General features: G+C 41.0%; 1 protein-coding gene across 1 annotated transcript in view; it reads right to left on the bottom strand.

Annotated features, from left to right (window-relative positions):
• Nucleotides 1-26,123, bottom strand: part of DRD1 (dopamine receptor D1) — a 202,197-nt gene that overhangs the window by 46,533 nt on the left and 129,541 nt on the right. The window lies entirely within an intron of this gene.

Here is a 26,123-nt window from a genome sequence, read left to right as displayed (position 1 = left end):
TACTTTCTCTGTCTTAAAGCAAGTGTGATTCTGGAGTTATTTTGAAAACATTAGTATTCAACACTTCTATTCACTCTGAGATCCTGGGGCTAAAATGAATAATCTCATTTTTAAAAGAAACAGGGATAGAATATGAGAATGTCAATTTGCTGAAAGTGTTTTACTTTCCTCAAGATACTTAATCAGATCAGTCCTCTATAGATTCTGAACTGATTGGTTCTTTGCACAACGTTTTCAATCTCAAAATCTGAGAAAAATGCCTAGAGCTAGCTGCATGAACACTTTGTAAGAATATTTGTAAAGAATAGAGATTAAATATCCAATTCTTTTTAGAATCCACTTTGTACTTGGAGTTTAAGTTCTTACTGAGGTATAAGAAATACTCTATCTGTCAAATCATAGAATTTTTAGAGGGTCCTCAGACATTCATCCTTCACTTTACAATTAAGAGAAACCAAGGCCGTATTTAGCTACAAGTCCTTCAAATGCATCATGATAATTTACTCCCTAAGGCCTTCTCATGTGCTGTTTCTTCTGCTTCAGATGCTCATGGTTCCCTCTCCCCCATATCTCTATAATTCATTCTGCTTCTTCACAATTTAACTAAAGGCTGCCACTCCTGGGAATCTTTTCCTGACACCTGCCACCCCAAGATAGATGAGGTGGCCATTGTTGTGCACACTGCACCATGGTGGACAGTATCATTGATTTTCCTGCCTTCTTCTGCCAATCCTCCCCACCCGCTGACCACCTCTGACCCCTTGCTGAGTTCCTGGGGGGAAGAGCCAATGTCTTGCTGAACTTCTAGTAGGTGACATAGTGGTTAGGACACAACAAGCATCTTTGTTTGTTATCAAAAAAAACCAATCTGCCAACCTGGCTGGATCCATTTTGTAGGCTCACGGCAAATTTTAGTATTCCCATTGTGCAGGGCAAATTTGGATCAAATAGCAAGGAGGTAACTGGGCTCAGCTACAAAGGTTGGATATGGTGTTTTGCATTTAGCTAAAGTATACCGTCTGCCTCCTGGGTACACACCACAGGGCTTGGCAAAGGATATTGAACACATCTATTACTTTCAAGGAATAGTCAGGTGGACAGTGTAAGAGGAATGAGTAGTCAATAAGAAAAAGAAAAAGTGACAAGAAAAAGACAAAAAGGGTTCAGAGAATGGCAGGTTGCTTTTGCTGGATTATGGTTTCAACAGACAGTAGAGAAAGTGGGCACCTAGGTGGAGACGACAGTGTGAGCAAAGGGCTGGAAAGAGAAGAGAGGTATCAGTGACCTTCCCCAAGAAGAAAGCAAACAAGAGGATAGGACACCAACATGGGAGGCTTGTAAAGAGTGTGATGTATAAAGTGAATCCAGAGGAGAAAAAAGGGGAAGATGGGGCTTACATCACAATACAAAGGAAGACCACAGGGTATCACTGTACAGACCAGGCCAATCATAGGCTCAGGTGGAATACCAATGACTGTGAAACTAAGTAACATTACATTCCCCTGACCTTATGTATTCCTATTTATGCCTCTAGACTTTCTCCGTGAAGCTAACTGGTTATGTGCTTGTCTCTATGGCACTGTGCAAGGCCACATGACATGTTGAAAAAGCATGTGATATAGGATAAGGCAGAAATCTATGCGCTACCACAAGCCAGTTGTGTGACCTTGGATATAGGCTTGGATATAGGAAGGACCCTCCCTGTCCTAATCCATGAGAGTGATGCTCATCTCGCTGGATTATTCTGGAATGTAAATTAAATTGCACATTAGAGAATTCCTGGATTATGGCAGCTTGTGAAAGGCTGAGTTCACCTTCCCCTGAGCATCTCCCCACAGTTACCCAAGGCAGGACCCACATTCAAGTCACCTGTGCTTCCCCAGGGCCTATGCCAGCACTGAGCTCATAAGTTTTCATTGGATGTGTAGTTGAAGAAGTGAGTAAATAAATTAATTAATTCGTTAACTAGGTTAGCTACTGAGTAAATGGAGAAATAGATAATGAATGGATAAATTATTCTCTCATGGTGAAGAAGAAAAATTGGGTAAGCAATGGAGCCTGAATGCGACACATGAAACATCTTGATGTCAAAAATTCCAAACAAATTTGAGCCCTCATCCAGCTGGCCAAAGAAGTTGGTTGTGAAAACATGGTATAGACACAGAATTATCTTTGTTCTCAGTAATTACAGATGCCATCCATTGACCACCTGTGGGTATGCTGGGTGTAATGTAAGACATTTTGCCCACATTACCCTGTGCAGCGATTTCTCAGAGTAAATGTTGTCTTTATTTTATAGGTGAGGAAAGTCCAAAAAGTCAAATCACTTGCTCAAGGAGGCAAGCAAGTGGTGGGCCTAGGATTTGAACTCATATTTAACTGTTTCTCAGGCAAGATGCCCTTTCTTTGCCATTTGGGACATATGAATTCTGGGTAATCTAGGCCTGTAGTTGATTGATTGATAGACAGATAGAGAGAGAGAGACATATGGATAGATAAATAGAGATTAGATAGATACATAGGGAATACATAGACAGAGATAGATACATAGATATAGTTACATGGATAATTAGAGATACATAGATTAGAGATACATAGATATAGATATAGATAGATAGATAGATAGATAGATAGATAGATAGATAGATAGATAAACACTAAGTGAAACCCTTGGGAAAGGTGCATTTCTCTTCTTGATCCTAGAACCCGGAGTCATAATTGATGGCAACTCAGCAGTGATACAGTGAACTACACTTCTCTTTTCTGCCCTTTGGGAAGTGGCATTCTTCATTGAGGTTTTTCAATCTTACGACACAGCTGAGACTGGTGAACAGGCACTCCGGGCATTTCTCCCTCTTTACCTACCTTCTTGTTTCCTCTAGAGGGAAAGAAAGTGAGCAATCTGGACAGAAACAGGATCCTTTGTCCCTTCCTCTGAATGAAAGGCGAAACACTGCTCATCCTCCTAGGAAGGAGGAAAGGTTAGGAATTGCCTTGTGTCTTGTGTTTGTTATAAGCATTAAATGTGGACTCCACACAGATGGCAGGATCCCTCATTGGTCTCTGAAGATTGTAATGAGCACACACTTTGAGTCCAGCTGGCTTCACCACTTATAAGCTCTGTAACCTTAGACCTTTTATTTTCTTTGGGCCTCATATTCCTAGTCTTGTAAAATACAAGTCATAATACCTGCCTCACTGGACTATCACAAGAATCAGGTGATAAACCAGGCAGGTAGAAGTACCCAACATATAGTGGAGGCACAGAGAGTATGGCCAGCAAAAGAGCGTGCCTTGGCCCCTGAGGCAGTGGGGACTGTGAGAGGGGTAAGAGCAATGAATGACATGAGAGGAGCGTGTGAGATGCTTAGGGAAGCAGAATGCACAGAAGTTGGAGGTGGGCAATTTGAAGATGGGAAGACCTATTAGGGGGCCATTTTCTTTGTCTTCCTGGTATAAGAAAGAAGCAGAAAGGCAGATTTGGGATGATCAGAGAAGTCAGAGTTACCCCGACTCTTTTTCTGGCCTGCTGCTTGCTACACATTGAGGACAGGTTGAAGAAAGTTTAAAGAATAGCTTCACCCTGCACCACTGTGCATCTCTGGGAAAACCCACCTAACATGTCTCAGCTCAATTTACTCATTTGCAAATGGGTATGAAAACACCTACCTTGGAATGTAGTTAAAAGGACAAGAAACATTGTTCATAAAGCACCAAGCTACAAGCTCAGCAAGTCGTAGATACCCCATCTACAGAACGATTATTCACCAGCCAGGAGCATGCTAACAGCTAGCGAGAGAAGCATATGGACAAGTCAAAGTAGACGAATTTAATTGAATGTGAATTGAATCACTTCCAGTTTTCCCCACTTGGGTAATAGCAATAAATATTCATATTTTTATAGAATCTTGCATTTTTCAAAGAACTTGTCTTGATTTATCTGAGCAACAGCCCTTCAAAGTCACTGAGGTGAGCTTAGTTGGGACTTTCAGAAACAATTTTTAAGTAGCTTGAAATATTTCAATAGTTGTCCAGAAGGGCTCTAATAGGAGCTGTTCCTACTGTTCACAACAATAAAAATCTCCTACAATCCTAGAACAGCACCATGGTCTTTCAGACTTTCTGTGTTTGTACATGCTATCTCTTCTCCTTGGAATTCCATTTCCCCTTTTCTCCTTTTCTATCTACTCCTCACTACCCCTTTCCCTCTGTTCCTACCCCTCCAACTTCCCCCACACACAGTAAGCAAAATCAGACAGCCTTAGTTAGGACCCAAGCTCCACCCCATGCTAGCTATGGGGCCTTGGGCAAATGTCACAACCTCTACTGCCTCTGTTTCCTTATCTGTAAAATGGGAGGAATAATAATAGTTTCTACTTCCTAGTATTCTTGGTATTGTTGTCATCTCTTCCTTTAACACTCATCCATGACCTTTCACTCACTGTCTTCTTCCGCCTGCTTGGGTCACGTGATGTCTGCCCTTTTTAGTACTCTCAGGATCCTGGGGCTTGCCTCTGGTGTAATGTGAATCACACCATCTGACCCACTAATTCCACTCTGGTAATCTAGGTTAAGGAACTATAATCTGAAATGAATTCAAAGCTTATAGACAACAATGTCTACTGAAGCACTGTTTCTAATAATAAAATTTGCAAATAACATAAATGTCCATGATGAAGGCCATGGTCAATGACTAAGCCAATTATTAATGTTTTGTTTTTTTCTCATCCACTAAGGCCTGGACAATGTCGAGCTTCTCTCTAAACTCAATGCCTCAATAAGAGCCTTGAATGAAATATCTACTCAATAAATGTTTCCATCCACATATTCAGCAAAGATTTATTGAACACCTGTTATGAGCCAAGCACTGTGCTACATGCTTTATGTACATTATATTATTGAATCCTCCCAATACTTCCTGTGGTAGGTGCTATTTTCAATGTCGATTTTAAAATGAGGAACTGAGACTTAAAGAGGTGAAGTCAATCCTAGGTCTGCCAGACTTGAATGCCCAAGCACTAACACTTATGTTCTGTGGTTCTTGATGAATGAATACCACTGATAAAATAGTGGTTTGTCCATCCACAAAATAAATGCAGGCATGATATTTTTGGATGGGATTCTCTTAATGTTTAAACAAGCTACTACTTTAAAAGGTCAAAAAGCTTAGAAGTACTATTAATTCAATTTTTAAAATGAAGCAAGTTAAGTGACTTGCTGAGATCCCACAGCTAGTGAGTGACTGAGCTCTAACAAGAATCAGGTCACCTGATTCCTCATCTCTGGCTTTGTCCACTTTCCTTGCCCCAGCTGGAGGCTGGTGGCTGCAATTCAGTTGTAAGATATTAATTTAAGGGCCAGTCTTAAAAGAAAATATTGAGCAAGAAGAGCAACAAGCATTTTCCTACAAAAAGATTTTTGTGGAGGGTCTTTGTCCACGCAAAGTTTGTTGCCAAATTTTTCTCTGATAGGATTGCCACAAAGAATGGATGATTTGGCACCGTCCAAAACTCTGAGAACAGCATCATGTTTAGCCCACTCCAGCCTCTATGGCTTGTGAAATATAAAATAGAACTACATTCCCTAAGAAAATCTACTCTCATTCCAGTTTTCTAGATATGCTCTCTTGAATGCTCAAATATTGCAATGCTTCCTATCTCATATTTGCCCAACAACACTAAGCTGGTTTTCCTACAAATCGTTTCTAGAAATTTCTCCTTCATAAGGGTGAAGATATGAAATGTCTTCAGCATTTCTACCAAGGAAAAGCGAAGTTTAGAGTTCAAGTAAGTATGGGATCACTCAGGTAACACCAATAGGAAAAGGTGGATCATCTAAATGAGCTGGAAGGTCTACATTTTCCCCATTCCCTAAGAAATTATTCAGTTCTCCTCTCTGTTTGGAGGTGTGTAAATGCAGCTTAAAATGAAACAGAACCTTTAGGCTGAGGATCTCAAATGGATGTTGTTTCAAAGTCACCATTTAACAGTGCTATTCAGGAGGGAAAATAAAGATAAAGTTGCCATGGGAACCTCTGTAACACCTGGCACAGCACCTCTGACTCACAAAGCTGTATCTTAAAGAAACACAAGCATTAGCTGATGCTTTTAGTAATCCCTGGGGCCAACCATGCTTTCCTGATACACAGTGAGAGAATATTTACTGATACGCGTCAATCTTTTTATGAGGGAGAAACTATTTTTTTAAAAGTGAAGTTTTTCATAGCCCAAATTCATTTTTATTGTACCCTAAATGTTTCATATGAAAAAAATATATTTTCTTTTTCATAATCATTTCTGTTTCTGGTGCAATATAGGAGACATCTGCCCCTTAAATTTAATAGTTGCAGCTTGTACAGACAGTTGGTATGGGAAACAGGTTACAAATTTAAATTCATGGAAGGTCAAGTTCATAAGTGTGATCTGTACAGACACCACACACCACAAAGGACACCACATTTAAGTCAGAAATCAGAGTGTGATTCTTGGCTTTAGCATTAGCCAGCTGGTATGTCTGCTCTCTGACTTTCAGCATCTTCATCAACTACATCTATTACCTGTGAAAATACCTACGTCATCAGGTGATTGTGAGAATTTCATTAGACCATTGGAGAAGAAAAGTCTTTTTGTAAACTGCAGAGGGAAGAGAAGGAAATACATTTATTGAGTGCCTAGTATGTGCTAGACACATATAAGCAATGTCACAGCTTTTATGTGTAAAACACAAGGCAAACAAGTCATAGATGAGGCTTTATAGGTTAACAGGAACAGATAACATAGGACCTTGAAAAAGAGTGTGGATTTCACAATGTAGGTAACTGAAAGCCATTAATTTTGAGCAGCAGAGTTACATGTTCAAAACTGGATCTTTGAAAGGCCCTTGGAACAATGAGGAGGGTAGACAGAGACAAAGGGACAGGAGGAAGAATGGTAGGGAGGTTCTTACAATAAATAGCCAAAGAGAGAAACGGTGGAGGTGAAGATATTATTGTTAATGATGCCTCTGTGAACGAGGTGGGTGATAAGGTCTGGCTGATGGTTCAGTAAATAAATTACTGTCTTCTCCAATGGTGGCTACTATGGGCTAAATTGTATCTTCCAAAAAGATAGGTTGAAACCCTAAACCCCAAAGCTTGTGAATGTGACCATTTGGAAACAGGGTCTTTGCATATGTGATTAAGATGAGGTTGTATTGTTACTGGTTGTATTGGGTTAGGGTGCACTCTAACTCAATGACTGGTGTTCTTATACTAAGAGAAAAATATGGACACAGAGACACATAAGGAGAATGCCAAATTATGACAGAGGCAGAGACTGGACTGATGCATCTATAAGTCAAGCAATGCCAAGGATTGACAGCAACCACCAGAAACTAGGAGAGGCAAGGAAGTATCCTCCCATGGAGTCTTCAGGGAGATCGTGGCCCCAATGACGTCTGGATTTCAGACTTTTAGCCTCCAGAATGGTGAGAGAATCAATTTATGTTGTTCTAAGTCACCAAGTTTGTGGTACATTGTTACGGCAGCCCTGGGAAATTAATATGGTCACAGTCACACATGGAGAAAAAGAACTCAGTCAACATGTCCTGGTAGTTCCAACAATGCTCTACTTATTAAGAAGTGCCCCCATAGAGTGGATACTGGGGTGTACCACTCAGATCTTCCTTTAGGACAAAGACTCTCATTACACCCTTGAGTGTTGGCTGTCGAGAGCTCATAGGTGTGTCCCTCTCCAGGAATTGCCCTCAGCTGAAAAGAGCTGTTTCAGCTCATATCTTGTCCTTTTCTCTATATCTAGCCCATATCTATATACTTGTTCCTATGGGGCTAAAATGACCCCTTGACTCCATTCAGGACATCTCTACAGGGCCATTTCAGCTCCTGAGCTCCTCATGAGCTCACCTGAAGTCTCTATTGTAATTGCATCACATCTTGACTTCCCTCTCAGTCCAATCCAGCTTGCCTCACTTCCTTGCAAATTCACCCCTAAGAGCAATATACTTCTTGCACACAAACCTTTATCTCAAAATCTTCCTCCAGGGACCTGAACCTACGATACTCCGCAACATTATTCCCAACCTCACAAATGAAATGTTGGCTTTTAGCCTTAATCTCAGATTTGCCTCTGTAAGAACCTGGGATGCATTCTTGGATAATCACCCAAAGGTATACAAATTGAAGAAAAACTCCCTCTACAAAGGTAAACTTCCGTACAAAAATTTTAAAAACTCTGATATGAAAATAAATCTGATTCTGCATTAATAAAATATTAGAAAATGCATGCTACACTCTAGCCTAGAGCATGGAGTAATCCTGCAAGCCATATTTTATCACTCTGAGCTACTGCCTTTAGCAAAGTCATCATAATCAATTGTAGACTCATGGAGAGACGATGACTCAGGCCAACCTGAGGAGTTGAAGAAACTGGAATTTACAATGATAATGAAAACCAGCCTGGTGAGAATGAAAATAAGAAAAAGTTTATTAAAGTTCCAGGGACAAGTAGAATTTGAACCACACGAAGGACTAGAGACAGAAAGATACGAAGAAATGTATTAGCTCTATTCATCTGGACTGGGTCACCAAATCTCTTTATCAACAGGAATTTGATTTTAAGGCAAGAGTCAAAGGATAAAGAGGCAAGCTGAAGTCAGGACTTGGTCTTTTAATTTTAAGGATCCAAGTATCTTCATACACACTCAGCCGTAATTGGTTATAATTTTGACATGCAAAACTGTAATTGTCAAAACTGTTTGTCTAGGACTCAATATGTCAGGAATTATGCTAAACACTTTCCATGGATTCAGTCACTTATTTCTCACAGGACCCTATGATTTGGGTTATATTATTGTTCTCATTTTGCAGAAAGAGTAAATGAAGCAGAGGAAGGTGGAGCAACTTGCTCAAGGTCTTGCTGCACCCCCCAGATCCCATTAGTAATGATAGAAATTGGAGTTGGATCTTGGGGCAGCCAGGCTCCTAAGATCTTCCTCTTAACCCCCACATTTTACTCACTCAGAAATACCTCTAATCCTTTTTCTCTGCACTATTTTTATCTTCTTTTCATCTGGCTTCTATGCACAATTCCTTACCTTACAAAATCTTCCTCTTACTTTCTCTTCTATCCATCTTAGAGTTTGAGAGAGTCTGTACAGAAAGTCCCCCTTTTCCCCACCAAGTTACAAACCCAGTAAACAAGAAATACATCCATAAGTCAGATGCAGATGACTACATCAGCTTTGTTGCTGATAAAACCTAGGCTGCAAAACAAGGCTTAGACCTGGAGACGAATAGGTTGACGATAATCTTCTGAATTGCATTTACCCTCAAACCTGCGGGGTAAATGGTGAGAGGGAAGTCTTTCCTATTAATATCTCCCCAAAGCAGACATCAGATAAAGATTGTCCCTTCTTGACCAGGCGCGGTGGCTCACGCCTGTAATCCCAGCTCTTTGGGAGGCCAAGGTGGGCAGATCACCTGAGGTTAGGAGTTCAAGACCAGCCTGGCCAACGTGGTGAAACCCTGTCTCTATAACAAATACAAAAAAAAAAAAAAAAATTAGCCAGGTGTGGTGATGCACACCTGTAGTCCCAGCTATTCAGGAGGTTGAGGTGGGAGGATCACTTGAACCCGCAAGGCTGTGCATCTCTGGGAAAAACCACCTAACGTGTCTGAGCTCAGTCACATGCCACTGCACTGCAGCCTGGAGGACAGAGCAAGACTCCATCTCAAAAAAAATATATATATATATATATATTGTCCCTTCTGTATAGGCAGACAGATCTGAAAAGCAGTAAGTGAGAGAAAGCTTCTACCAGGCAAGGAAATAAGTGCTCTTCTCTAGCTCACTTCCATGTAATATCACTTTTGACCATGTCTCTCCCATTTGCAAGCCTTGAAGTCCAACTATCCCTTCAAGATCGGATTCAAGCTCCCTAGTGAGATATTGAAGGCCCTTCCTCCCTGTGGTCATCACTCGAGCTATTCACTAATGTTTCTAGCTCCTCTCGTTCTGGGCCTATGGGAGAACTGTACTTCAAGATCATGTACTTCAGGTCACGTGGCTGGCTTTGTCCAAATAAATGTGAACAGAAGTGACATGTGTCACTTCTAGGTGGAACCCTATAAGGGCCAATTCCTTCATCATATGCCTGTCCCCTTGCCATAGGGAATGATGAGGATCCAGGTGGTAGAGGGACCATCACCCTGAGTCAGGACAACACAGAGTAGAGCTCCCATTTACCCGTGATGGATCTGCAGCACAGGAGAGAAATGGACATCTGTTGTTTATAGTCACTGAGTTTCAAGACTGTTTGTTACTGCGGTATGGCCTAACTCACCCTGTCCTATGCACTCACAACCTCCCAATTCCTTTTCCACGTGCTACAATTTCTAAACACGCAGGGTGACTTCTCACCTCCATGCTTTGGCTCATACTAGTCACCCTGTTTACCTCCATTCACATGTCCTCCAACATCCAACCAACTTCCAACACCTCTTTCAAACCCAGATCAAAAATCACCACCTTCAGGTTGGATTCTATGTCTCCTGGAGACAGAAGTCAATATTCTCTTCCTTTGGACACAGCTCAGAAAACACTCAAGAATGACTGAGTGGGGGGGGGTTTCTGACCAGAGCAACTGAGTGGGAGTCTATGACCAGATTTGTCTGTCTTTTACTAGATTAAGGATCCTCAGGTTGAGTAAGCTTGTAGCCCTTTCTTTCTTCCCTTTTTTCTTTTTTTTGAGAAGGAGTCTCAGTCTGTTGCCCAGGCTGGAGTGCAGTGGCGCAATCTCGGCTCACTGCAAGCTCCACCTCCCAGGTTCACGCCATTCTCCTGTCTCAGCCTCCTGAGTAGCTGGGATTACAGGCACCCACCACCATGCCCAGCTAATTTTTTTTGTATTTTTAGTAGAGACAGGGTTTTGTGGTGTTAGCCAGGATGGTCTCAATCTCCTGACCTCATGATCCACCCACCTCAGCCTCCCAAAGTGCTGGGATTACAGGCGTGAGCCACCGAGCCTTGCCATACCCTTTCTTTTTCATTCCAGGCAATGTCAATTCTTCCTGCAGAGTGAGCAGGAACATGTTAACCACAGTTCCTCCACACTGCAGGGCGCCAAGCTTGCCTTTAGCCCAAGGGAGGGACTTGGTATTTTCCTCAAGGCATTCAGTGCATGTGCCAAGTATTTTGCTTCACAAGCCAGGGAGGAGCCACAGAGTCAGTAGCAGAAGGGGAAGAGGAGGCACATGGTGAGGCATATGGTGTCAGTGGCACCATGCCAGGGATGGCAGCACTTACACGGTGGCCATGGGCAGAACTTGGAGAACAAATTACATTTCTCCCTTTGGGAAAGGAGACAAAATGAGACTAGGGTGTTGTGCCAAGACGACAGTGAAGTGCTAAATATAGATGGGCCCTTCTGTCTTGAGCAATGGTTCTCAACTCTGACCAGACATTAAAAATTACCTGGAGAGCCTTAAAATATTTCAACGTCTAGGCAGCATTCCAGACTAGCTAGATCAGACTCCCTGGGGGTGGGGCCCAGACATCAGTATTTTTTCAGAACTCCCTATATGATTCATGGGCAGCAGAGCTTACAAACCCACTGTGGAGCACAGCGTGTATCTGGTCTTCCCAGCAGACCTCAGGAGGCGGATGGCAAGAGTGTATGGTTTATTCTGCTGTATGTCTCATATCCTTAGCACTACCTATATTCTATGAAATTGGGATTTTACACAGTCAGGGAGAGAGGAGTGAGTATTTTCTGAGGGCTCTCTATGTGGAAGACTTTGGTGGTATATCCCTCACACACACTGTTCCATTTCATTATCACATCGATCCCATGGAATGACCACCCCCTTTGAGAAATGAGAAAGCTGAGGTTTAAAGAAATGAAATCATATTCACACAGTTAACAAGCAGCATTCGGGATTCAGTTCCAGGTCCCTTTTCTTCCACACCACTGCTTTTCAAACTACTGTGGTGTTTGAGGTGCTGCAAACATTTGATTCAAGTAGCATTTTAAATGTAAATCTGTAATTTTCGAAGCCATAACATAGAAAAGCACACACAAAATTGTCTCATGTACTACCCTGCAGCACACTAGAGTCTTCCAGTGCATTGCTGTGCACGTCTGTGTTAACTCATGTCTGTGCAGGCCCCTGAGGAAGAATTCTCTTACCACCTCTGTATTTACCATTGTATCTGTCTGTTCTCATGCTGCTATGAAGAACTACTGGAGACTGGGTAACTTATAAAGGAAAGAGGTTCAATTGGCTCACAGTTCTGCATGGCTGGGAACCCCTCAGGAAGCTTACAATCATGGCCAAAGGCACCTCTTCGCAATGTGGCAGGAGAGAAAATGAGTGTCAGCAGGGGAAATGCCAAACGCTTATAAAACCATCAGATCTCCTGAGAACTCACTATCAGAAGAAGAGCATGGGGGAAACCGCGCCTGTGATTTAATGGCTTCCCATCGGGTCCCTCCCACAAAACGTGGGGATTATGGGAACTACAATTAAAGATGAGATTTGGGTGGGAACCAGCCACGAACATCTAGAAAATGGGTAAGCTGATTAGAATGATTAAAAGTGATCTTTTTGGCTGTGCGCAGTGGCTCACGTCTGTACGTCCAGCACTTTGGGAGGCCAAGGTGGGAGGACTGCTTGACCCAGGAGCTCAAGACCAGCCTGGGCACATAGCTAGACCCTGTCTCTACAAAAATAAAAAATAAGAAAAGTAGCCAGATGTGGTGGCACACACCTGTAATCCTAGCTACTCAGGAGGCTGAGGCAGGAGGATCACTTGAACCCAGGAGTTAGAAGCTGTAGTGAGCTATAATCATGCCACTGCACTCCAACCTGGTCACAGAGTCTCAAAAAAGAGACTCTGTCTCAAAAAAAAAAAAATGCTCTTAAAAAATCAGGCATGAGCATGTGTAGATTCACATAAAATTGTTCAAGTGAGTATATTAGGGCAAGATATGTGCCTGGCGTCATTGCATAAAAACTGAATTAAGCCAGCTCAATGCAAGTGCCCATCAGGTGTCAAACTGGGTGAACACTCACAAGGCACAACACAGCCTTGTCATTCTACAATGATGATAGGGTTTACAGTGAGTTTCAGGGCTTCTGTAATGTGACTAAGCTCTGATGGGCAGGTCACAGCGTTACCAAGCTTCCATTGCAGATAAAGATTCCACAGTGAACCTGGAACCTAAAGTTCTGGTTTAATGTGCAAAACACAAGAAGTTTGGCAGCCTTGAAACTCAGAAGGATGCTCATTTGATAATTAAGTCATGTTCCAAAAAACTAGGTAATGGGGATTCTAAAACCACCAAGGAATCTATGCCTTTGACTTCCTCCAAATTATATGTTTGAAACTCAGAAATGCCAATATACTGTCAGTGATTTATGTTGAAACATAAATGTTGTTTGTGCTTCTGAGCTACTTGACCAGTTTAATCAGACAATTATCCTGAGATTACTCAGTGAGCAATTATAAGCAAGTGTCTGGAGGTAGCAGCCTCAGGCTGGACGGTGGGAGGAGCCTGAGGACCCTGCGACTGTGTCTTCCTGTGCAGGCACAGACAGAGCAGAGCCCTGAGTAGGCCTCCCAGGTAGCCAGACCTCATCACAGCCACCCCATGCCCTGAAGGCTGATCAGAGCTCTGCAGGGCAGAATAGAGTTTGGGCCGGAGTTTTGGGTGGATAAGGAGGTCCATGGGATTCCACTGTCCATCTCTTCCTCTGATGCAGAAATTAAAGTTGTGATTGGATATTTAGGAGTCATTATCATGGATGATGAGTTCCAATTGTTACAAAGAAATGTCATGGACAAGTACTAGCAAAAGTTTGAAAATATGACAATGAACTCACATGCTTGCTTGCTTGCTTTTTTTTTTTTTTTTTTTTTTTGACAGCATCTCAGTCCATCACCTGGGCTGGAGTGTAGCAGCCAATCATGCATGCCTAATTTTAATGAATATATTTCTTTGACTTAAAAAATTGATGAACAGCTGTTGTAGCAGATTCCCAAATTCAACATGGCAGCCCTCACAACATCACAGCACCGCAAAGATGAAAGGGCTAGTTGCTTTTCAACAGGCCACACACATTTATCCATTTTCAGGCTTTTAAAGAATGCTTCTTGACTAGAGGGTGGACAAAAAGATCAGGAAGTTACACCTCAGCAGTGGTTTAGTCGCAGCTTCTTTGTGCAGATCATCTTCTACGTTAGCTTTTCAGACTAGTCTTGGCACTAGCTCCCACCTCCAAGCATTGGGATTATTCTGGACACTGTTGGCCCTATAGGCTGGGAGAGGTGTGGCCAATGAGGACAGAATACCTCTTGGAAAGGCTGACTCTGTCCTGCAGCTCTTCATTAATGTTAAGGACTGATGAGTCAAAGAGAAAATGACCTGATTCTCTCAGGACCTCTGCTTCTCATAAAACACTTTCTTATATTCAGTACTCCTTCAAGAGTAGATGCCTCTTAGCTGCTTCTGCGCCAGACCACTCAGCAAGACAATGTCTTGCATTCCACCTGGAGGTCCCCTTCCCCCAGCATAAAGTTGATGTGTCAAAAATGTAGACTAACCCCCCGGCCATTACAAACCCCCTTGTCCCAAGTGCCACAGCAGGCTTTACTTAAATTTCAAATTTTCTATTCATTCTCAGCTATTTCACTTGAGTCAGAGTTTCAGTCCTGCCCTGATGGCCCAGCTGTTGAGGGTCATTTGGGAGTATTTATCTAGGGGTTACTCAAACCAGCTGCCCTGTCTTAAGATTTCTGAAGCTCCTGTTGTCATAGCTAGTCTTGGCTAAAGGAGTAGGCTGAAAGATACCAAAGATAAGTCTTTCACCTAGAAGTTACTTGTGAAAAATCAACCCCTAGTGTTCCATCTGCAGTCTTCTCATCACTACATCTTCTGCTAGTCCTGATGTTGTCTCACTGTTTCTAGAAGCCTCCTTTGAGCATTATTTTTGGGGAAAAAATATTTTTATAGAGGAATATTCAGACTAACCTAGAGGATCTAACCTTGGAATTTCTTTCTTGTTTGTTTGTTTGTTTTGAGATGGAGTCTTACTCTGTCGCCCAGGCTGGAGTGCAGTGGTGTAATCTCAGCTCGCTGCAACCTCCACCTCCCAAGTTGAAGCAATTCTCCTGACCCAGCCTCCCAAGTAGCTGGAATAATAGGCATGCACCAGCACACCCAACTAAATTTTTTATTTTTAGTAGAGACAGGGTTTCACCATGTTGGCCAGGCTGGTGTTGAACTCCTGATCTCAGGTGATCCACCTGCCTCAGTCTCTCGAAGTGCTGGGATTACAGGTGTGAGCCACCACACCTGGCCTAACCTTGGAATTTATTCTAATTGCCTCCTCAGAGATTGAAGCATTATATACTGTGTACTTTTTATTTGTTAGTGTCATGAAGGCAAAAATGCTTTCTACACTGGCATTCCTCTTATACTGTACCTGAATGAATATATGGTGTGTGCTCAAAGTAGACTAAAAGGCATCCTTTTCTTACAGCACATTAGGTGTGTTTGTACTAGTTTGTATAAAATCCTTTCTGTATAAAACAGTATTACATTTTTCTGTTGAGATGGCTGTGACTTTGGTTTAAAAGAATGACTACAATTCCTTTTCTCTGCCAAAATTTCTCCTTCCAAGATGATGTTTCACTGGTCTAGATCAGCATAAGTAGGGGATAGCACAGCCTAAATGCTCACATGTCTGGCTTTGGTTTAGTGTAATGTTTGATAAACATTACTGACCAGAAAATATGCATGTCACATGCCTTAGAAAAAAGGAAAAACACAGTACAGTTTACCCTTGAATAACACAGGTTTGAACTGCTCAGGCCCACATATAGGCAGATTGTTTTCATAAGTATATCGGAAATTTTTTTGGATATTTGCAGTAATTTGACAAAATCTATAGACAAACTGCCACCCCTGAGATAGCAAGACCAAATCCTCCTCTTCCTTCTGTTCCTCAGCCTATGCAACGTGAAGACAATGAGGTTGGAGACCTTTATGATGATCCACTTCCACTTAATAAACAGTAAATATATTTTCTCTTCCTTATGATTTTCCTAATAACATTTCCTTTCCTCTAGATTACTTTATTGTAAGCTGTATATAATATATATAACATAAAAATATACGTTAATAGACTGTTTATATTATTGGTACGGCTTCTGGTGAACTGTCAGCTATTAGTAGCTAAGTTTTTGGAGAGTCAAAAGTTATATGTAGATTTTTGACTGTGTGAGGGGTCAGTGCCCCTCTCTCTCACATTGCTCAAGAGTCAACTGTCGTTTTGTTTTGCTTGTTTGTTTTTTTAAAGGGCCTGCCATTTGTAGCTGCTTTTATATGTGATTCAAAACTTTCCCAACACCAGACAACTAAAACATAAAACCAAATACAGGACTAAATAGGATGTGGAGGCTGCACATGACTGTCATTCATAAACCTCAGTTCAAATCTTGAGCTCACTGCAGCTGCCTTACTGTTCTCATTGATTGACTTTGACATAAGAAATTGTTATAATTTGAAATGGTAAAATAAGACGTCTGTGCAGGATGGGTGGGGGGACACTGGCACTGACACTGCATAGTACTGCTGGGTCATAAGGCCTTGCCTTTGGGCCCCTAGCCAGAGGGACAGGGCAGGCATTGGGCCAGTAGACAGTCACCAAGTCTCCAACGGGCGTCAGCCAGACTCTGCAGACTCTGGAGAGGTGCCCTCCTCCCACTGGTGCCTGAGTCAGAATTAGGGGTCTCATGCCCAGGGAGCATGGGGACACCATGGTCCTTGCCCCATTCCTGGATGCCCAGTCCTGAGCCCTTGTGCTCTGCATGGCTATGACCATCCTGGCTGGCACCACCTCAGAACCCCTGGGCACAGAGCAGTGTGCAGTATGGAGAGCCACAGGGTTCTCCTTTCTCAGGTGGTGAGGAAGATAGGAAGACAAGGCTAAGACAAAGTTGATTTTCAGCAAATCTTCAAAGGGTCAAGGGGAAGTTTTCCCTTGTCCCCTACAGTTTTGAGTCTGTGAGCAGGATAATCGGGACTGCTCTGCTCTTCTGGAAGCTTCAGTCAAGGGACACCAGGACACAACAAGCCAGCAGAAGGAGTCAAGAAAACTTTTTGAGCCAACGAACATGCACCCACCACACTGCCACTGCTCCTGGCACAAATGAGTAAGCACAGATCATGCTGCCACCACCCTAGTGAAGTGCTTTGGTCAGCACCACTCACCAGAGTGTAGTGATCACAGTCTTGGAGCACCTTGGCCCCTCTAGCACATCAGGTTCCTAACCTCAAGGGACCAGACAAAAGAACCAGGAGCTCAATACCAGCCCCTCAGAATTAGAGCACACAGCCTAAGAGTGCTAAGTTGAGCTATGGCCCCTTAAGATCGTCCAAAAATGAAGCCAGTTTATTGAACCCAGATTATAACACAATGAAACCTCCAAGGGCATCAAAGAAGATAAATGCAAAAAAGACAAAATCCAAAGGACAGCAACTGCAAAGACTGAAGAAACATCAGCCCACACAAATGAGAGAGTACCAGTGCAAGGACTCTGGCAACTCAAAAAGCAAGAGTGTCTTCTTACCTTCAAACAACCACACTAGTTCTCCAGCAATGGTTTTTAACCAGGCTGAAATGACAGAAGTCGAATTCAGAATATAGATAGAAATGCAGATCACTGAGATTTAGGAAGAAGTCAAAACCCAATCCAAGGATTCTAAGGAATGCAATAAAATGATCCAGGAGATGAAAGACAAAATGTCCATTTTAAGAAAGAAGCTAACTGATCTGATAGAGCTGAAAAACTCACTTCAAGAACTTCAGATTACAATTACAAGTATTAACAGCATAATTGACCAGCCTGAGGAAAGAATCTCAGAGATCAAAGTCCAGTTCTCTGAAATAACTGAGTCTAACAGAAGTAAAGAAAAAAGATTAAAGAAGAATGAACAAAACCTTCAAGAAGTCAGAGAGGGAGAGAAAGCAAACAACTTGGAAAACATATTTGAGGATATTGTTCTTGAAAATTTCCCCAACCTCAGTAGGGAGTTCAACATTCAAATTCAGGAAATGCAGAGAACCCCTATGGGTACTACACAAGACAACCATCCCAAGACATAGTTATCAGATTCTTCAAGGTCAAAATGAAAGAAAAAATATTAAAAGCAGCTAGAGAGAAGGGGCAGATTACTTACAAAAGAAATACCATCATGCTAACAGGAAACCTTTCAGTAGAAACCCTACAAACCAGAAGAGATTAGGGGCCTATATTCAGCATTCTTTTAAAAAAAAAAAAAGCAATTCCAACCAAGAATTTCATATCCAGCCAAATTAAGCTTCATAAGTAAAGGGGAAATAAGATCCTTTTTAGACAAGTAAACACTGAGGGAATTTGTTACCACCAGAGCTGCCTTACAAGAGGTCCTGAAGGGAGTACTAAATACAAAAAGGAAAGACTATTACCAACCACTACAAAAAAACACAATTACATAGACCATTGATACTATAAAGCAACCGCACAAACAAGTCTACATAATAACCAACTAACAACATGATGACAGAATCAAATCTGCACATATCAATATTAACCTTGAATGTAAATGGGCTAAATGCCCCAATCAAAAGGCATTGAGTGGCAAGTTGGATAAAGAAGCAAGCCCTAATGCTGTTTTCAAGAGACACACCTCACATGCAGTGATACTCACTGGCTCAGGGTAAAGGGATGGAGAAAAACCTACCAAGCAAATGTAAAACAGAAAAAAGTAGGAATTACTATTCTAATTTTAGACAAACTGACTTGAAACCAACAATGATTTAAAAAAAAAAAAAAAGTACTTATGCAATGGTAAAGGATTCAATTCAACAAGAAGATCTAACTATCCTAAATACATATGCACCCAATGTAGGAGCTTCCAGATTCATAAAACAAGCTCTTAGAGACCTACAGAGAAACTTAGATAATGACATGATAATAGTGGGCGATTTCAACACCTCACTGACTGTATTAGACATATCATCAAGGAAGGAAACTAACAAAGATATTCAAAACCTGAACTTCACACTTGACCAAATGTACCTAATAGACATTTAAAGAACTCTCCACCCCAAAACAACAAAATACAGGTATTTCTCATCATACATGGCACATACTCTAAAATTGACCACACAGTCAATCATAAAATAATCCTCAGCAAATTCAAAAAATAAACTGAACTTATACTAACAACATTCTCAGACCACAGCACAATAAAAATGGAAGTCCATGCTTAAAAGTTTGTGCAAAACCATTCAATTATATGGAAATTAAACAATCTGCTCCTGAATGACTTTTGGGTAAACAGCGAAATTAAGGCAGAAATCAAGAAATTCCTTGAAATAAATGAGAAGAAAGATACAACATACCAGAATCTCTGGGACACAGCCAAAGAAGTATTAAAATAGAATTTTATAGCACTAGACACCCGCATCACAAAATTAGAAAGATTTCAAATTAACAACTTGACATCACACCTAAAGCAACTAGAGAAACAAGAGCAAACTAACCCTGAAGGTAGTAGAAGACAATAAATAACCAAAATCAGAGCTGAACTGAAGTAACCTGAGGTGCAAAAAACCATACAAAAGATCAATGAGTTCAAAATTTGGTTCTCTGAAACAATAAATAAGATAGATGCAAGGGGGGCGCCCAAGATGGCCGAATAGGAACAGCTCTAGCCTCCAGCTCCCAGCATGAGCAACACAGAAGATGGGTGATTTCTTTATTTTCAACTGAGGTACCAGGTTCATCTCACTGGGGCGTGTCGAACAGTTGATGCTGGTCCGCGGGTGCAGCCCGACCAGCAAGAGCTAAAGCAGGGCAAGGCATCGCCTCACCTGGGAAGCCCAAGGGGGAAGGGAATTCCTTTTCCTAGCCAAGGGAAATTGAGACACACAACACCTGGAAAATCAGGTAACTCCCACCCTGATACTGCGCTTTGCCAAGGGTCTTAGCAAACGGCACACCAGGAGATTATATCCCACACCTGGCCCAGAGGGTCCAACGCCCACGGAGCCTCCCTCATTGCTAGCACAGAAGTCTGAGATCTAACTGCAAGGTGACAGTGAGGCTGGGGGAGGAGCGCCCGCCATTGCTGAGGCTTAAGTAGGTAAACAAAGCCGCGGGGAAGCTCAAATTGAGTGGAGCCCATGGCAGCTCAAGGAGGCCTGCCTGCCACTGTAGACTCCACCTCTGGGGACAGGGCATAGCTAAACCAAAAGAAGTAAGAGTCCCTGTCTGACAGCTTTGAAGAAGGCAGTGGTTCTCCCAGCATGGAGGTTGAGATGTGAGAACGGACAGACTGCCTGCTCAAGTGGGTCCCTGACCCCTGAGTAGCCTAACTGGGAGATATCCCCCACTAGGTGCAGACTGACCCCTCACACCTCACATGGCTGGGTACACCCCTGAGAGGAAGCTTCCAGAGCAAGAATCAGACAGCAACACTCGCTGTTCAGCAATATTTTATCTTCTGCAGCCTCCGCTGCTGATACCCAGGCAAACAGGGTCTGAAGTGGACCTCAAGCAAACTCCAACAGACCTGCAGCTGAGGGTCCTGACTGTTAGAAGGAAAACTAACAAACAGAAAGGACACCCACACCAAAACCCCATCAGTACATCACCATCATCAAAGACCAAAGGCAGATAAAACCACAAAGAGGGGGAAAAAGCAGTGCAGAAAAGCTGGAAATTCAAAAAATCAGAGGGCACCTCCCCCTCCAAAGAAATGCAGCTCATCACCAGCAATGGAACAAAGCCGGATGTAGAATGACTTTGATGAGTTGAGAGAAGAAGACTTTAGTCGATCAAACTTCTCAGAGCTAAAGGAGGAACTATGTACCCAGCGCAAAGAAACTAAAAACTTTGAAAAAAGAATGGATGAATGGATAACTAGAATAATCAATGCAGAGAAGACCTTAAAAGAACTGATAGAGATGAAAACCATGACACGAGAACTACATGATAAATGCACAAGCTTCAGTAACTGATTCGATCAACTGGAAGAAAGAGTATCAGTGATTCGAGATCAAATGAAGGAAATGAAGCAAGAAGAGAAGCGTAGAGAAAAAAGAGTAAAAAGAAATGAACAAAGCCTCCAAGAAATATGGGATTATGTGAAAAGACCAAATCTACATCTGATTAGTGTGCCTGAAAGTGACAGGGAAAATGGAACCAAGTTGGAAAACACTCTTCAGGATATCATCCAGGAGAACTTCCCCAACCTAGTAGGGCAGGCCAACATTCAAATTCAGGAAATACAGAGAACGCCACAAAGATACTCCTCAAGAGGAGCAACTCCAAGACACATAATTGTCAGATTCACCAAAGTTGAAACGAAGGAAAAAATGTTAAGGGCAGCCAAAGAGAAAGGTCGGGTTACCCACAAAGGGAAGCCCATCAGACTAACAGTAGATCTTTCAGCAGAAACTCTCCAAGCCAGAAGAGAGTGGGGGCCAATATTCAACATTCTTACAGAATTTTAAACCCAGAATTTCATATCCAGCCAAACTAAGTTTCATAAGTGAAGGAGAAATAAAATCCTTTACAGATAAGTAAATGCTGAGAGATTTTGTCACCACCAGGCCTGCCCTACAAGAGATCCTGAAGGAAGCACTAAACATGGAAAGGAACAACAGGTACCAGCCATTGCAAAAACATGCCAAAATGTAAAGTCCGTCGATGCTAGGAAGAAACTGCATCAACTAACAAACAAAATAGCCAGCGAATATCATAATGACAGGATCAAGTTCACACATAACAGTATTAACCTTAAATGTAAATGAACTAAATAGTCCAATTAAAAGACACAGACTGGCAAATTGGATAAAGAGTCAAGACCCATCAGTTTGCTGTATTCAGGAGACCCATCTCACATGCAGGGACACACATAGGCTCAAAATAAAGGGATGGAGGAAGATCTACCAAGCAAGTGGAAAACAAAAAAAAGCAGGGGTTGCAATCCTAGTCTCTGATAAAACAAACTTCAAACCATCAAAGATCAAAAGACACAAAGAAGGCCATTACATAATGGTAAAGGGATCAATTCATCGGGAAGAGCTAACTATCCTAAATATATATGCACCCAATACAGGAGCACCCAGATTCATAAAGCAAGTCCTTAAAGACTTACAAAGAGACTTAGACTCCCATACAATAATAATGGAAGACTTTAACACTCCACTGTCAACATTAGACAGATCAATGAGACAGGAAGTTAACAAGGATATCCAGGAATTGAACTCAACTCTGCACCAAGCAGACCTAATAGACATCTACAGAACTCTCCACCCCCAATCAACAGAATATACATTTCAGGAACAAGAAGGAGGTCAGCATGGCTAGAAGATAATGGACTAGAAAGCTCCAGGCCCTTGTTCTTCCATGAAAACACTGAATTACGACAATGTACAGACCTAATCACTTTGTAAGAACTACAAAAATCTATTAAGAAGCTTCCGCAACTAAGAAAACCACTAATCAAGAAAAGCTTCACCCAAAGTGATAGGAAATCTTGTCTTTTGCTCACCCTTCCTCCTTCCCCTACTCATTATAGCATGGCATGACATAGTATGAGGAAAGCTGCCCAGCTCCCAAGCTCCTTTGAGATGGAAGAAAAATTTGAATTCACGCAATGTTCTGCTTTACAACATTGTCTGAGGGCTGCTCTAGAGACAAGTTGCTGTCTCACCTGACTTTAAAGACTCATGGGAATAGTAGCATAGTTTGAATACCAGATTGTAGGTTGCTGAAAGTAGCAGTGGGTGCCATAATGTGTTAGAACTGCCGGGAATCTGAAGTCCTGTGGGCACCAGGGAACAAAACATTATGGGCAGAAGAATAAAATAGCAACCCTAGGCTTCTGAGAAGAAGCAGGGATAACTTTCTTGGGAAAATTAAGACATTTAAAGCAGCAAATTATTGTTACCAGGAACTGAAATAAAAGCATATGTACAAGACACATCCCTAGAAAATATCTGAAGGGACACACAGCCTATATGTCATGAAGATCTTCCTCTGCACAGAACTAGTCCATAAAGACTGGAAGAGGCAGTTGTTTTTTCAAATGCCCAAATCTCAACAAAAAAAAAAGGTCATAAAGCACACAAAGGAACAGAGAAACATGGCCCACTGAAAAGAATAAAATAAATCTCCAGAAACAGGCCCTACAGAAAATGCAGGTCTCTGAGACACTTGACAAAGAATGTAAAACAACTTTCTTAGAGATACTCAAAAGCTAAATGAGAATACAGATAGATGACTAAATGGAATCAGGAAAATAATACACAAGCAAAATAATACCATCAATAAAAAGATAGAAACTACTTTTTTAAGTACCAAACAAAAAATTCTAGAGCTGAACAATGCAGTAATTGAATTTAAAAATATGCTAAAAGAGTTCAACAGCAGGCTAGATAAAGCAGAATGAACTTGAAGATGGGTCACTTCATATTACCAAGTCAGAGAAGAAAAAAAAATGAAGGGAAGTGTAAAGAGCCTAAGCAAGTTATATGACATAATTGTATACATTATGGAAGCCCCAGAAAAAGAAGAGAGAAAGAAAGGGACAGAGAACTTATATGAATGATGGCCAAAAACTTCCCAAATTTGAGGATAGAAATGAATGTACTAATACAAGCTCAAGGAAGTCTAACAGGAAAAGTCCTAAGAGACCCACATCAAACACAATATAGTCAAACTGTTGAAAGTCAAACAAAAAAGAATCTTGAAAGTAGAGAGAAAAGCAACTTCTTATACACAAGCCTCTACAAGGTTATTAGCAAATTTCTCACCATAAACCTCAAAGGTAAGAAGGCAGTGAGATAATATATTCAAAGTACTGAAAGAAAAAAAGTCAATCAAGAATACTATATTTGACAAAAATGTCCTTCAAAAACAAAGGAGAAATTAAGACTTTCCCAAATAAACAAAAGCTGAGGGAGTTTATTACCACTAGAGTTGTGTTAGTCAGATGGTGAAAATGATAATGGTAATGATAATGGGTTAATCTCCACAATACAGTCAAGTGTTGCTTAACGACAGGGATACATCCTGAGAAATGTATCCTCAGGCAATTCTGTCAGCAAGTATAATAGAATGTACTTATACAAACCCAGATGGTATAGCCTACTACACACCTGGGATCTATGGGTTAGCCTAGTGCTCTTAGGCTACAAATCTGTACAGCATACTGGGGGCAATTGTAACACAATGGTATTTGTGTATCTAAATATGTTTAAACAGAAAAGGTACAGTAAAATTATGGTACAAAAGACAAAAACATGTTACGTGTATATAGGGCATTTACCCTAAGTGGAGCTTGCAGGACTAAAAGTTGCTCTGAGTGAATGAGTGAGTGGTGAGTTAATACGAAGACCTAGGACATTACCGCACCCTACTGTGGACTTCATAAACACTGTGCACTTACGCTACACTAAATTTACAAAGAAAATTTCTTTCTTAAATAGTAATAACTTTATCTTCCTCCAACTTTTTAGTTTATAAACTTTTCAATTTACGTTTTACTTTTACGTTTTTATAATAACAGTCAGCTTAAAACACAACCACATTGTACAGCTAAACAAAAATATTTTCTTTCTTTACATCTTCATGCTATAAGCTTTTTATACTTAATTTTTTTTTTTACTTTCTAAACATTTTCTTAAAAACTAAGACATAAACACATACATTAGCCTAGTCCTACATAGGGTCAGGATAATCAATATCACTTTATCCTGCCTCCACATCTTGTCCCACTGGAAAGGGCACTAACCTGTATAAAGTTGTTACCTCCTATGGTAACAATACCGTCTTCTGGACTATCTCCTGAAGGACCTGCCTGAAGCTCTTTTATTGTTAACTGTTAAAAAAAATGAGAGAAATTCTTGCTATGTTGCCCAGGCTGGTCTTGACTCTTAGGCTTAAAGGAGTTCTTTCCATCCCAAGTAGCTAGGATTATAGGCACATGTCACCAAACCTTATATAACATTTATTATATAAGTAGAAGAAGTACATTCTAAAATAACAATACAAAGTATAGTGTGGTACATACATAAACTAGCAACATATTTATTATCATAATCAAGTATCATGTACTGTACAAAATTATGTGTGTTATACTTTCATACTACCAGCAGTTGCATAGGTTTGTTTGCATAGTAGATTTGTTTAAACACCATAAACACATGAGTAATGCTGTGCTATGATTTTTAAGTAGCTGCAATGTCACTAGACAATAGGACTTTTTCAGCTCCATTATAATCTCATGGGACCACTGTTGTATATGTGATCCATCACCGACCAAACACTGTTATGTGGCACATGACTGTATATAATTAACTGTTGAAGGTTAACAACAATAAAAATAACCTAATTTTAAAATGGGCAAATAATTCGAATGGACATTTCTCCAGAGATAATATATAATGTCCAACAAGCATATTTAAAGATGCATCACTTATCATCCAGAAAATATAAATCAAAATCAAAACCAACAAACAATGACTTATTACCTCACACTCATTAGTACAACTTCTATCAAAACACACAGACAGAGAAAAAGAAAGAGAGAGCAAGAGAGAATAACAAGTGTTGGCAAGGATGTGGAGATCTTTGTCTTGGAGTACTTGTACATTGTTGGTGGGAATGTAAAATGACGCAGTCACTAGGCTAAATAGTATGGCAGTTCCTCAAAAAATTAAAAGCAGAATTACCAAATGATTCAGTAATTCCAAGTCTGGATTTATATTTAAAAGAATTAAAAACAGGATCATGAAGAGATAGTTGCACATCTATGTTTACAGCAGAACTATTCACAATAGCTGACAGTGGAAGCTACCCAACTATCTATAAGTAGATGAATTGATAAACAAAATGTAGTATACATGGACAATAGAAGATGATTTAGCCTTAAAATAAAAAGAATCCAAGGTTCATCTACCATGTGGATGAACCTTGAGGACATTATGCTAAGTGAAATAATCCAGTAACAGGAAGACAAATACTGTATGGTTTCATTTATATGAGATATCTAAACTTACAGAAACA

The sequence above is a fragment of the Piliocolobus tephrosceles genome, chromosome 4 (assembly GCF_002776525.5).
Source record: "Piliocolobus tephrosceles isolate RC106 chromosome 4, ASM277652v3, whole genome shotgun sequence".
NCBI classification, from domain to species: Eukaryota; Metazoa; Chordata; class Mammalia; order Primates; family Cercopithecidae; genus Piliocolobus; species Piliocolobus tephrosceles.
Note: the sequence above shows the minus strand (reverse complement) of the source record. Positions and strands in the feature narration are given on the sequence as shown.